Source organism: Asparagus officinalis, chromosome 1, assembly GCF_001876935.1.
Source record: "Asparagus officinalis chromosome 1, Aspof.V1, whole genome shotgun sequence".
Classification (NCBI taxonomy): domain Eukaryota; kingdom Viridiplantae; phylum Streptophyta; class Magnoliopsida; order Asparagales; family Asparagaceae; genus Asparagus; species Asparagus officinalis.
Window position 1 is genome coordinate 125,414,699 of NC_033794.1, and position 11,515 is coordinate 125,426,213.

At 35.6% G+C, this 11,515-nt stretch overlaps 1 pseudogene; it reads left to right on the forward strand.

The window, feature by feature from the left end:
* Positions 5,094–11,509, forward strand: LOC109831407 (annotated as a pseudogene).

Sequence of the window (11,515 nt, forward strand, 5' to 3'; positions counted from 1 at the left end):
AGGCGGGGAGAAGGGTTGGAGGCGGTCTGAAGCACGACGGGATTGGCCGGCGAGCGAACAGGGGAAGCAGCGCGGTAGCGTCGGGTGTTGGCAGCGGCGGTGTGGTTCGAGGGGGCTGAGGAGGGCGTTGGGGTAGGAAGCTCGAGTTTCGAGCGCGTGGGCGTTGTCGTTCGTCGGAGCGCGAGATGGCCGGCTCAGAAGGAGCGGCGGCACCAGCGCTGACGCGCGGGCGAGGTGAAGGACGGCGTGGGGTGAGCTGCTCGGCGAGGGGGGAGCTTTTGGGCGTGAAGAAGAGAGAGAGAACGAGAAATGCTGCCCTCCGACAGTCCACCGCCTCCTCGTTGCCACGCCTCGGCACCTCGACGAACTTTCAGCAGCGCCCTCCGTCACGTGCGTCGCCAAATCGTAGCAGTGACCAACGCCACCTCAGCTTTCAGATCCGTCGAACCACCGTAGCCTCGCACGGCGACGTCAACACGTTCGACGAATACCCTGAAGCAAGATCTCGCATCCATCTTGCTTTTAATTAATGATTAATATCGTGTTATTATGATTAGATATAGATAAATTATTTTGTGGTAATATTATTGTTAGTATGATGATTTAATATGTTTAAATTATGATTAGATATAGATAAATTATTTTGTGGTAATATTATTGTTAGTATGATGATTTAATATGTTTAAATTATTATTGTGGTTAATATTATTGTTAGTATGATGATTTAATATGTTTAAATTATTATTGTGGTTAATACATATTTTTGAATATCTGCGTGGAATGATGATTGCGAGCGTACCGTGAAAATTAGACTAATAATGTTGTTAATTACAATTTTTTAAGAATTTCGGACCTGAAATGACCAGTTATGTGCTAAATTAGAATTTATGAAATTTTATCGAAAAGAAATTAATTAAGAAAAATTTATAAAATAGAAGAATATTACTTTTCATGCAGAAAGGAATTTTTATGTTATATTATATAAATCTTTTTATTTTAAATTAGTTATAATGAGAAATAGTTTTAAAGAATAATTTTTGGAAAAAGAGTATTATTATTTATGATAGTATGGTTGTTCGTCGTAGAGCGCGACATTTTATGTACAAAAAGTCATCGGTTTCTAGATTTCTTTTTACTGTATTATTATATTAGAGAATGCGTAAGTATGGATAATTTGTATGAGAAATTCGGACATCCAGCGGTAAGATAATAATAAAGTCCACTCATGTATTATATTCATGCAATTTATTTTAATGTATTAGACTTGTCATCATGTTATTACATAGAATTAGTTAGACTTATTTATTGTCCCTGGTTGTGTTTGAGAACCATTAGTAGTTTATGACTTAGTGGCCTCGTGTGTCATGAACAGACTCCTAGTGACACGTGTGAGTGTTGACTGAGTTTAGGTGGTGAACCCGAGTTTAATAAGGATCATGATTGTTGAATTAGAGAATATCAGAGAGTTGGGATGGGGAAGTCAGTATTCATGTGATCGGATAAGACTGTTGATGTATCTTCTAGGCTCGCGCCAGTGAATTCGTGTAGTCACTGGTTGGTTTGTTGGGCTAAAGTGAATTCGTGTAGTCACTTTAGTCAGTGAATTTGTGTAGTCACTCGAGTTCTGCTTGAGTTCGGACCAGGCCGAAATCAGATTACGTGTAGTCCTCTGACCGATTCGTGTAGCGGTATTGGATGCGCGTAGGGGATTTGTGAACAGCCAGTTATCCGATGACAGGAGCGTTGACTCTGTGTGAGATGTGGACCGTTGAGCCTTAGGTTGGTTAGTATTTGACCCAGTTATTGTATTCACATAGCTGTATGTTACCATTAGATTTCCAGTTGTATGTATCATTGTCTTGCATATTAGTATTATTACTATCATAGCATGGGTCATACGACCGTTTTATTTGTTCATGTGAGATCTTGTCGTGCGTCATGCACGCTGACGTACACCTGTTTTTCTCTGATGTGTGTCAGACTCAGGAGACGAACAGGTTCAGTTCGATGATGCAGCCGAGCCAGAGTATACCCAGCCGGAGTGTCCTTCCGATGAAGTGGGAGAACAAACTGAAGTCTGGACGTACTTTTCTTTATGTAGTAGCTGATAGAACACTCTTATAGTATTTTCTTTAGTTGGTGACAGATTTGGTTATTTTGTTAGTATTTCCTTTTATTATGGACTATGTATTTCTTATTTTCTAGTTGAACTGTGGTTGTAGTAAGGGTATGTTGAACCCATATTTTATGTCTGGGATGCTCTGTTGATGATATGTTTATTTCTTATTCTGGGTTGTCTTTATATTCTTACTATTGTGATCGGGGACCTGTAATTGAGATTTGTATATTTGACGCTTAGCGCATTGGATTGAGAAGAAAAGAAAAAAAATGATAGTATATATATTTTTTCTCAATCTAATACGTCGCGGGCTTGTTCAGGCTCCGATTCCCCGGTATTTTGGAAAGCGAGGCATGACACTAGGTTGTTAATTAAATGCTCGATTGGCTTAGACCTGTCGTGCATCAAGCACGTTAGGTTTTAATTTGTTACCTTGAATTTTTATTAATTATTTTGTCATGGAAATTTTTTTAAAATATTTTATTTGTAATTGATTCCGAAAATTATAAATGAACGGTGAGGTGAATTCCTCTCCTCTTTTATTGTTGTTATTGCTATTTTATAATTATAAATGAACGGTGAGGTGAATTCCTCTCCTCTTTTATTGTTGTTATTGCTATTTTATTATCAGTTCTTTCTTTAATTTGTTGTGGACGTGTTCCTCTCCTCTTTTATTGTTGTTATTGCTATTTTATTATCAGTTCTTTCTTTAATTTGTTGTGGACGTGACCGAAGCGCTTACTGAGACTAAGATCATAAGGCAACAATATCAAATAATAATAGAAAAGAATTATGCGTGTTAGTTCTAACTTCCAGCTAGTGTTATTTCTAATATAAGCGTTAGTTCTAGTGATATATTAGTTCTAGTTGAGCCCCTTAGTATTAGTTGATGTCATGTTGGTTCTACTTCCAGCTAGTGTTGGTTCTAATATAAGTGTTAGTTCTAGTGACTATGTTTGTTCTAGTTGAGCCCATGTTAGTTCTGGTGGTTCTCGTGTTAGTTCTAGCTGATGTTATATTAGTTCTAACTTCCAACTAGTGCTATTTCTAATATAAGTGTTAGTTCTAGTGGTCTATTAGTTCTAGTTGAGCCCATGTTAGTTGTAGTGGCTCTCGTGTTAGTTCTATCTGATGTCGTGTTAGTTCTAAATTGTAGCTAGTATTATTTCTAATTTAAGCGTTAGTTCTAGTGGCTATGTTAATTCTAGTTGAGCCCATGTTAGTTCTGGTGGTTCTCGTGTTAATTTTAGCTGATGTCATGTTAGTTCTAATTTCTATCTAGTGTTATTTCTAATATTAGCATTAGTTCTAGTGGTATGTTAGTTCTAGTTGAGCTCCTGTTAGTTCTGATGGTTCTCGTATTAGTTTTAGCTGATGTCATGTTGGTTCTACTTCCAGCTAGTGTTGGTTCTAATATAAACGTTAGTTCTATTAGTTTTAGCTGATGTCATGTTGGTTCTACTTCCAGCTAGTGTTGGTTCTAATATAAACGTTAGTTCTAGTGGCTATGTTAGTTCTAGTTGAGCTCTACTTCCAGCTAGTGTTGGTTCTAATATAAACGTTAGTTCTAGTGGCTATGTTAGTTCTAGTTGAGCCCATGTTAGTTCTGATGGTTCTCATGTTAGTTCTAGTTGATGTTATGTTAGTTCTAACTTCTAGCTAGTGTTATTTCTAATATAAACGTTAGTTCTAGTGGTCTGTTAGTTCTAGTTGAGCCCATATTAGTTCTAGTGGCTCTTGTGTTAATTCTATCTGATGTTGTATTAGTTCTAAATTGCAGTTAGTATTATTTCTAATTTAAGCGTTAGTTCTAATGGCTATGTTAGTTCTAGTTGAGCTCATCTTAGTTCTGGTGGTTCTCGTGTTAGTTCTAGCTGATGTCATGTTAGTTCTAACTTTTAGCTAGTGTTATTTCTAATATAAGCGTTATTTTTAGTGGTATGTTAGTTCTAGTTGAGCCCCTGTTAGTTCTGGTGTCTCTCGTGTTAGTTCTATATGATGCTGTGTTAGTTCTAAATTGCAACTAGTGTTGTTTCTAATTTAAGTGTTAGTTCTAGTGAGTTAAGTTAGAACTAACATGAAGTGAGTTAGAACCAACAAAGAGCCCAAAAGCCCCAATGCCCAAGCAAAGACCTTTAAATATATATTGTAGTTGTAGAGGTTTGAACTCTTGACCTCCTCTCTAAATTACCAAGCTTTACCACTAGACCAAGTAGCCAAAGTATTAATATTAGTTCCACTTAAAAGTTAGTTCTTACTTTCCATTAGAACTAACATGAAATAAGTTAAAACTAAATGATATAAGTTAGAACTAATATTAAATAACTAAGGACTAACATGAGTTATTGCTCATGATAGAGTTTAAAAAAGGGCGAAAAATTTCCTTTCATTTTTTCAGTCAGATCACATTAATGGGACGTGACTTTCCATGTTTTTGGGAACCAGAGGCGTCTGAGGAAAATAAGTTGAGGGGCAATATCAGGTTTTTTTTTCCAAAATACAATCTTTTTTTTTGTACTGCTGACGTGGAGGGGCCTTAAAATATTAAATGCTACTTTTGGGGGCTGAATCACATGGGCCAAAATACAATGGGCTGGGTCACATGGAGCTCCTACTTTTGGGGCCTGACACAATTTTCCCTAAAGATAATGTTTAAAAAAATTCTATTTTTCATTATCTAATTTTTATATAAAATAAATACATATTTATAAATGAATAAAGTGGATATCACATCATCCGCCGGCTCGACTTTGCGTACTTTCATATTGCCAAATAACATTTAGAATTATAAAAACGAAAAAAAAAATACTCCCTTGCTTTCTAATTTTTTTTTTTTTTTTTTTGATCAAATCTTGCTTTCTAATTTCAATTTAATTTTTAGTTGCCAAACACGCGCTTAAGTTCCCTTAAGGGCGGTAATTTTAGTGAAGCGGTAAAATACGGTTGCCTCATAGAAATCCCGGGAAATAGAGAACAAAACTGAATTGAAAATTTGAAATAGAAAATAGAAAGCGGAACAGAAAAATTCTCTTGTTTTTTTTTTCTCCTCTATCGAGCGACAACTGTGACGGATCTGTTGAGGAAAAATGGTGAGCATCGTTGCTTTTAATTACTTTTTCCATCAGATTAGGGTTAGGGTTTCCCCACCGGAGGCTGAATCTTTTGTGATTTTCTGTAAGATTTTCGATTCTAGGGTTTTATTTGATGCGATCTTGTTACTTTTCTATTCATAAAACTTATTTTGTCGTGATTAGGTTATTTTTCTCATCGAGTTTGATTTTGTTCGAAAACTTGTGCTTTCCTACTGTTTGCTTGTAGATTGTAGCTAAATTAAACAGAAATTCGAAGTTTTCTGCTCGAGTCTAACTGCTTCGGTGTATTTATTACGTATCAGCCCTGTAATTCGAATTTTAGGGTTTCGATTGATAAAAATTGGGGATATGAGTTAAAACAGACAATATTTGTGCTGCTTTTAATTTGCTTTAAGTTTTGAGAGTTTTTTTTAAGCTTGCATTACCCTTTATTTTCAATCGGCTTTTCTATATGATATCTTCAGATTGATTCATATTCATCTTAAATATGAGTGCTTCTAATTTAGTTGTTAAGTTTGGAGAATGGCTATTTGTATAGCATTTTACTAACTTGCAATATTCTTTTTGCAGTCTTCTCTTGCAGCTGCCAGGGCAGATAACTTCTATTATCCACCTGAATGGGAACCAAAGAAGGTAGGTCTTGATTTGATTCGGGTTCGTTGAATTGGTTATGGAGTTTGAGGAAGTTGATTTGTTCTCATGCGATGAATAATTATTTTCATGTGGGTTTTGACTGATAATTTTGCATTACATATCTCTTCCACTTTTCCCAGGGTGGTTTGAACAAATTTCACGGTCAACATGCTTTGAGGGAGAGAGCAAGGAAGCTAGATCAGGGCATTCTAATTATAAGGTAAATGTTTTCTTGAAACCCAACTATCCTTTGGATTTATTTGGGGAAATTCTATGATGGTTAATGTGCAAACAAACACTCAGTCACATCCACTCCGGGGTAATTTCATTCAGGTCTTTTTTTGTGAAATATTAATGTTGGTTATTACGTGAAAAAGAGGCCATTTTGTGACATACACTCTGACTTGCATGCAATGCAGATATAATAGGCATGAGTGCCCATAATGCATTATGAGCATACTTCACCTTATAATTTTGGACTGCAAACATGTCCACCAGCCGAGTTCGACTACTCAGTGGTTGGTGCCATCCTTTAAATCCTTCTACATCTAATCAGCATTGCTCGTAGTAGTCATGTAATTTCATATAAATCCTAGTTTGCAACTTTTATCTTAAAAAAAATTCTCAACTATAGTTAGAATAAATTGGTTACAACTAATGACTTCACACGATTCAGGTTGCTTAATGAAGTTGAAAGATGAGGAAGCTTTAGAATCTAAAGAATTTGTTATTAACTGTCTAAAACAGAAATGTAGTAGGTGTAATTTACAAAGCTTTTAGAAGAACAAAGGTATAATCATAATTTTACCATATTCTTGTCCAAGAAATGCCTGATATAATCATTTCCCAACTTAATCATTCAGATTGAAAAGTATGTTGCCCATAGAATCAAAATAGATGGTAGAGATAACTATCTTGTCAAACTTACCTAAAAAAACTTTCCTATGAAAACGTACCCATAAAGTTGAAAGGCATTATAAGATGTTTTTACAGCTGGGCAGTTACGGAAGATGTTCATAAATGAATGCAACACAAATGAGAAAGCTAAGATAGATGTGCTATGCTTTGAACTCATAGGACAGAAATCAATAAGAAGTTGTGTAGCTTCATTTTAAATAGAATGAGGAGGATTCATTACATAATTTTACGTTTGTCTTATATCACATAGAAACATAGAATTGCACCATTTACATATTGCATGAACATTTGACGTAACACAATTTAAGAAGGGGCTCATGGATTTGAGTTTGGATAGAATTAGTTTTAATCATTATCATCAATATCATAAAGATGAAGTTTTTGCTTTTTCCAGAAGTGTTTTCAGCAGGTTAGCTTTCAAGATACAAATATACAATAATCAGACACCCAAAAATTATGGAATGGAGATCATCATGAATATAGCTCTAGTAGCGTTGAGCATATAACACGGACTGGAAGAAGAAGTGAATAAATGAATAAAGTTAAGTACTTCCAATAACTATTATGAAGAGGAAGACCATAGAACATAGAAGTAAAAAAGAAATGGCATTAGAAAATTTTCAAAAAAAAAGAGAAAGATAACATGGCATAAACTATAAATAGAAATATTGTAAGAAAGATAGAAGATGTTAAAAGACCCCTTTAAAGTAACTTCATAACATTTTTTTTGTCGAGATTCATGCAGGAGATAAATTCATCCGCTCTAGGCTTTTCCCTAAAGGAGAAGTTTAAAATAAAATTAAAAAAAATACTTCCTAAATCTGAGTTAAAGCCTTTGAAACAGGCTGAAGCTGAACTTCAAGTTTGTGAGACAAGGGCTTTTTAAATGTAGGGTGAATCACCCAATAGACCATTTCGGCTAGAAGGGGGCTTATCAGGGCTTTTACAATAGTGCTCTATACCTAGTGCATCATTCTTGAGCTTGTAAAATGCATGTTTCTTGAATCTCCATTAGCTAGATTTTGGTTCAGAAGGCTGTTCCTCTGTGATAGCTTCTCGCATATTAGAGCAAATGTCATTGCTAGATCCATGAAAAATTTTCTGATCAAATGATCTATGATGTGCGCATATTTTTTTAATAGTGCATAATCACTGCGATCATGGTTGCAGCTTTTTATTGTCACTTAAGGTAAATAGGTGGAAACCAGCATCATCCTTCAAACCCACCCAACACGCCCCAACCCCTCCCCCCCATCGCAAAAAATAAAGCCCCCCAAACCACATTGAGAGATGAGCTCAAGTTGTGTGAGCAAACATGTGAGAAAACTTCTCTCTGATATTTGTTAAATTGCTATGTTAGTGCTATATACAGTTGATAAAGCTGCTAGTGCTATATACAGTTGATAAAGCTGCTGGCACTAGCGTGTCAAGTTCCGCACTTAAACTCACAGATGAGAGAATCAATATTGTTAAGTGGTTACCTGTGAAAAACTTATGATATCTTCTTTTTTTGCCTCTACCTTCACATTTCCCTCTTTTTAATTGCATGGTTTGCTTTGGGCTTTCTAGATTCGAGATGCCTTACAATATATGGTGTGGCGGATGCAATTCCATGATTGCCAAGGGTGTGAGGTTCAATGCGGAGAAAAAGCAAGTGGGAAATTATTATTCCACAAAGGTATGAAGAATGAAGATCTTGCTTTCAATTTGTAGAGTTTATAAAAGAGTCATAAAAATCCGTCTCAATACACTGGATATATATTTTTTTGTCAGCTTGAGTTGACTTTATGATTCAGATTCTTCTTGTGTGTAGTTTCTAACTGATAGGAATTTTTGAAATCAAGTATTATATTGTTAGCCTAGTGATGAGTGTAGTAGAATTAATTGTTCTAGTAGTTTTCAATGTTGCCACTCTTTTCAATCTTGAGTTGAAATATCTACTTGCTATTTGTTTGTTCATGGATACGTTTATTTGTTATAGTTAGTCAAGTCAATTTGATATCAGTCATAATTTGATCAGGAGTATACTTGAGGTCCACCTTTTCATCATGTCCAGTGGATTGTATGAGCTATGGAAGTTCTTTTGAGCAATAAGATTCTTTATTTATTTATTGTTTTAAGAAAAAGGATGGAACGCGCGCAGAGCCCCAGCCGATATATATAACACTGGTTGTTTACAAAATAATAAGATTCTTTATTTGATTCACATTGTTATTGGATTCAATAAGATTCTTTATTTGATTCACATTGTTATTGGATTCAATAAGATTCTTTATTTGATTCACATTGTTATTGGATTCAATAAGATTCTTTATTTGATTCACATTGTTTTGGCCAATTTGAAGCTAAGAAACTTAGTTTTATCTAAGGCTCATACATGATTTACTTGCATCTTTATTTATGATTGATATTCAGAATTTCTAGACATAAAAGTTTGGAGGTGAATTGGATGCCTGTAGTTATACGATTAGTAGATTTAATGGCAAACATTAATTAGATAAATCTTGTCCTTACCAACTATGTCCTGTATTATAAAAACCTGATTTTTTTTATTTTTTATTTTTTAGGATAATAGATATGCATATTGTATGCCCTCTGCTTCCAGATTTGGAGTATGTTTTATTAAGTTACTTAACCTTTAACATGCTTCTAGTTTTGTATCTGGATTTTATTTCCCATTTCACAGGCTTGAATGTAGTCAAAATCTCATTGCAGTATCCATTCTGAAGCATTTCAATGACTAGTTACCTGAAAGATCTAACACGATAAAGATATCTAATTCTCCTATATAATCGTACATACAAATCAAAGTTTGTCTATTTCCTATATCATTTTTAATTCGACCCGTCACCTTGCTCTTCCAAATTGGTTGGTGCTCGTGGATGAGCTTTCCATAAAACAACCCTTTACATGTGATAAATTCTCTGTCTAATTTATTATATATCTAGGTATATATGATTTGCTGTCTATTATTGTGCACCTGCTTGTAGATTAAAAAACTTGTGGTAGGAAAATTTTTTTGGTGCTATTAAATTGTTTTTTGGATGTTTGTTCTTCTCTTCTTTGCTCCTTGATGTTTAACATAATCTTAATGTTTCTGTACATTTAGATATGGAGTTTCACAATGAAGTCGGCATGTTGTCAGCATGTAATAGTCATACAGACAGACCCAAAAAATTGCCAGTATGTGATTATCAGTGGAGCACAGCAGAAGACAGGATTTTGATGTCGAAGATGCCGAAACATTTGCCTTTCCAGCAGATGAAGACAGAGCCAAGCTGTCAGATCCCTTCTACCGTCTTGAACATCAGGAAGAAGATATACGGAAAAAGAAAGAAGCTGAGCCAGTGCTAGTTCGCCTCCAAAAAGTTTCTGACAGTAGGCATTCTGATGACTACAATCTTAACAGAGCCCTCCGTGCTCGCCTAAGGGTAAGATTCTGGTGATAATGAGTTTCAACTTGCTGATTCATTAAGTATTATATTTGTGCTTATTGCACCTAGGTTACGTAGAAACCATAATTTGGAAAAGGGAATACTGGAGGGGCATGGCTTGCTTGTAGTTTGTGAGTTGAAGTTTTAATTATGTGAAGAGAAGAGTTGAAATGTTGTATGCATATTTAGTTCTATTTATTTTAGACAACAGGTAAGAGAAACAGATTCTCTTATGTGCGTGTACATGTCTATCTAGTAGGAGGCTGATTATTACTATCGTATATATAGTAAAGGTTGGAAGTAGAATTAATTTTGGTTTGGTGATAGACATCAGATTTAGGTTGTTTTTGCAAAGGATTGTGAAACGTAGGGAACTTTTAGGATAATTCGTCTAGAAAGTAAATGGTGGGTGTCACATTAGCTTTCTTTGCATGGAAGTGTGGAGGCTTTGTTGCTGCTTGCTCCCATAATCTTGGAGGATTTTTAAAATGCTTCTACAGGAAAACAGTGTAGTGGTTCCTACGGGTTTAAAGTTAGAAGCATAGAAATGATACGATGCATATATCTCAGATCTTCGAACTTTGGTTTTAAGAAAGAAACAAATTATATTGTGTCTATTAAAGAGGAACAGAGATTTACTACATTGTCTACAAATTAGCTTCGTGGTTCACATAATAACGTCCTCTTTCTGTAAATCCTTCTGGCGAATAGTTATTTGTTCCTCTACACATCTATATAATATATCAATTGTTGGCGCAATAGAGTAAATCTTTTAAATCCTCATCTAGTCAAGACTTTCTGCTAAAGGCTAATTGGTATCATAACCTTATGGATGGAAAATTATGATAGCGAGGGTCCTAAGTATATATGTGTGCGTGTTGATCTCCTCAGGGTCAGAAGAAGAAAGTTGCTCAAGGAGAAGAGGTTTTAAGAAAGATGGGCCTTGGGATCCGGCTTCTCCCTTCATCTCAAGAGGATGCAGCAAGTGCTGCTGGTGTGAGATTCTCCTCCAAGTTTGAGAGGAACAGGAAAGACAAGCGAACTGCGATCAAGGCATCTTCAATCTTTGGAGAATCATCAAGCTCTGCATCTGGAAGTAGGCTACTGCAGCTCGGGGCAAAGAGGAGGAAGATAAGTGCCGGTGCTGCGTCAGCTTTATTAGCAGGGAGGATTAAGGCTTCATCATGGACTCACAATCAGAATGGTGTATCTGGACATGAGAGAAGATCTATAGTTACAAGACAGAGATGATATCTTGATCATATTATGTGCTCGTGTGGAAGGAGTTTGCTTTTTCGTTATTTTGGTTTATGTATGTA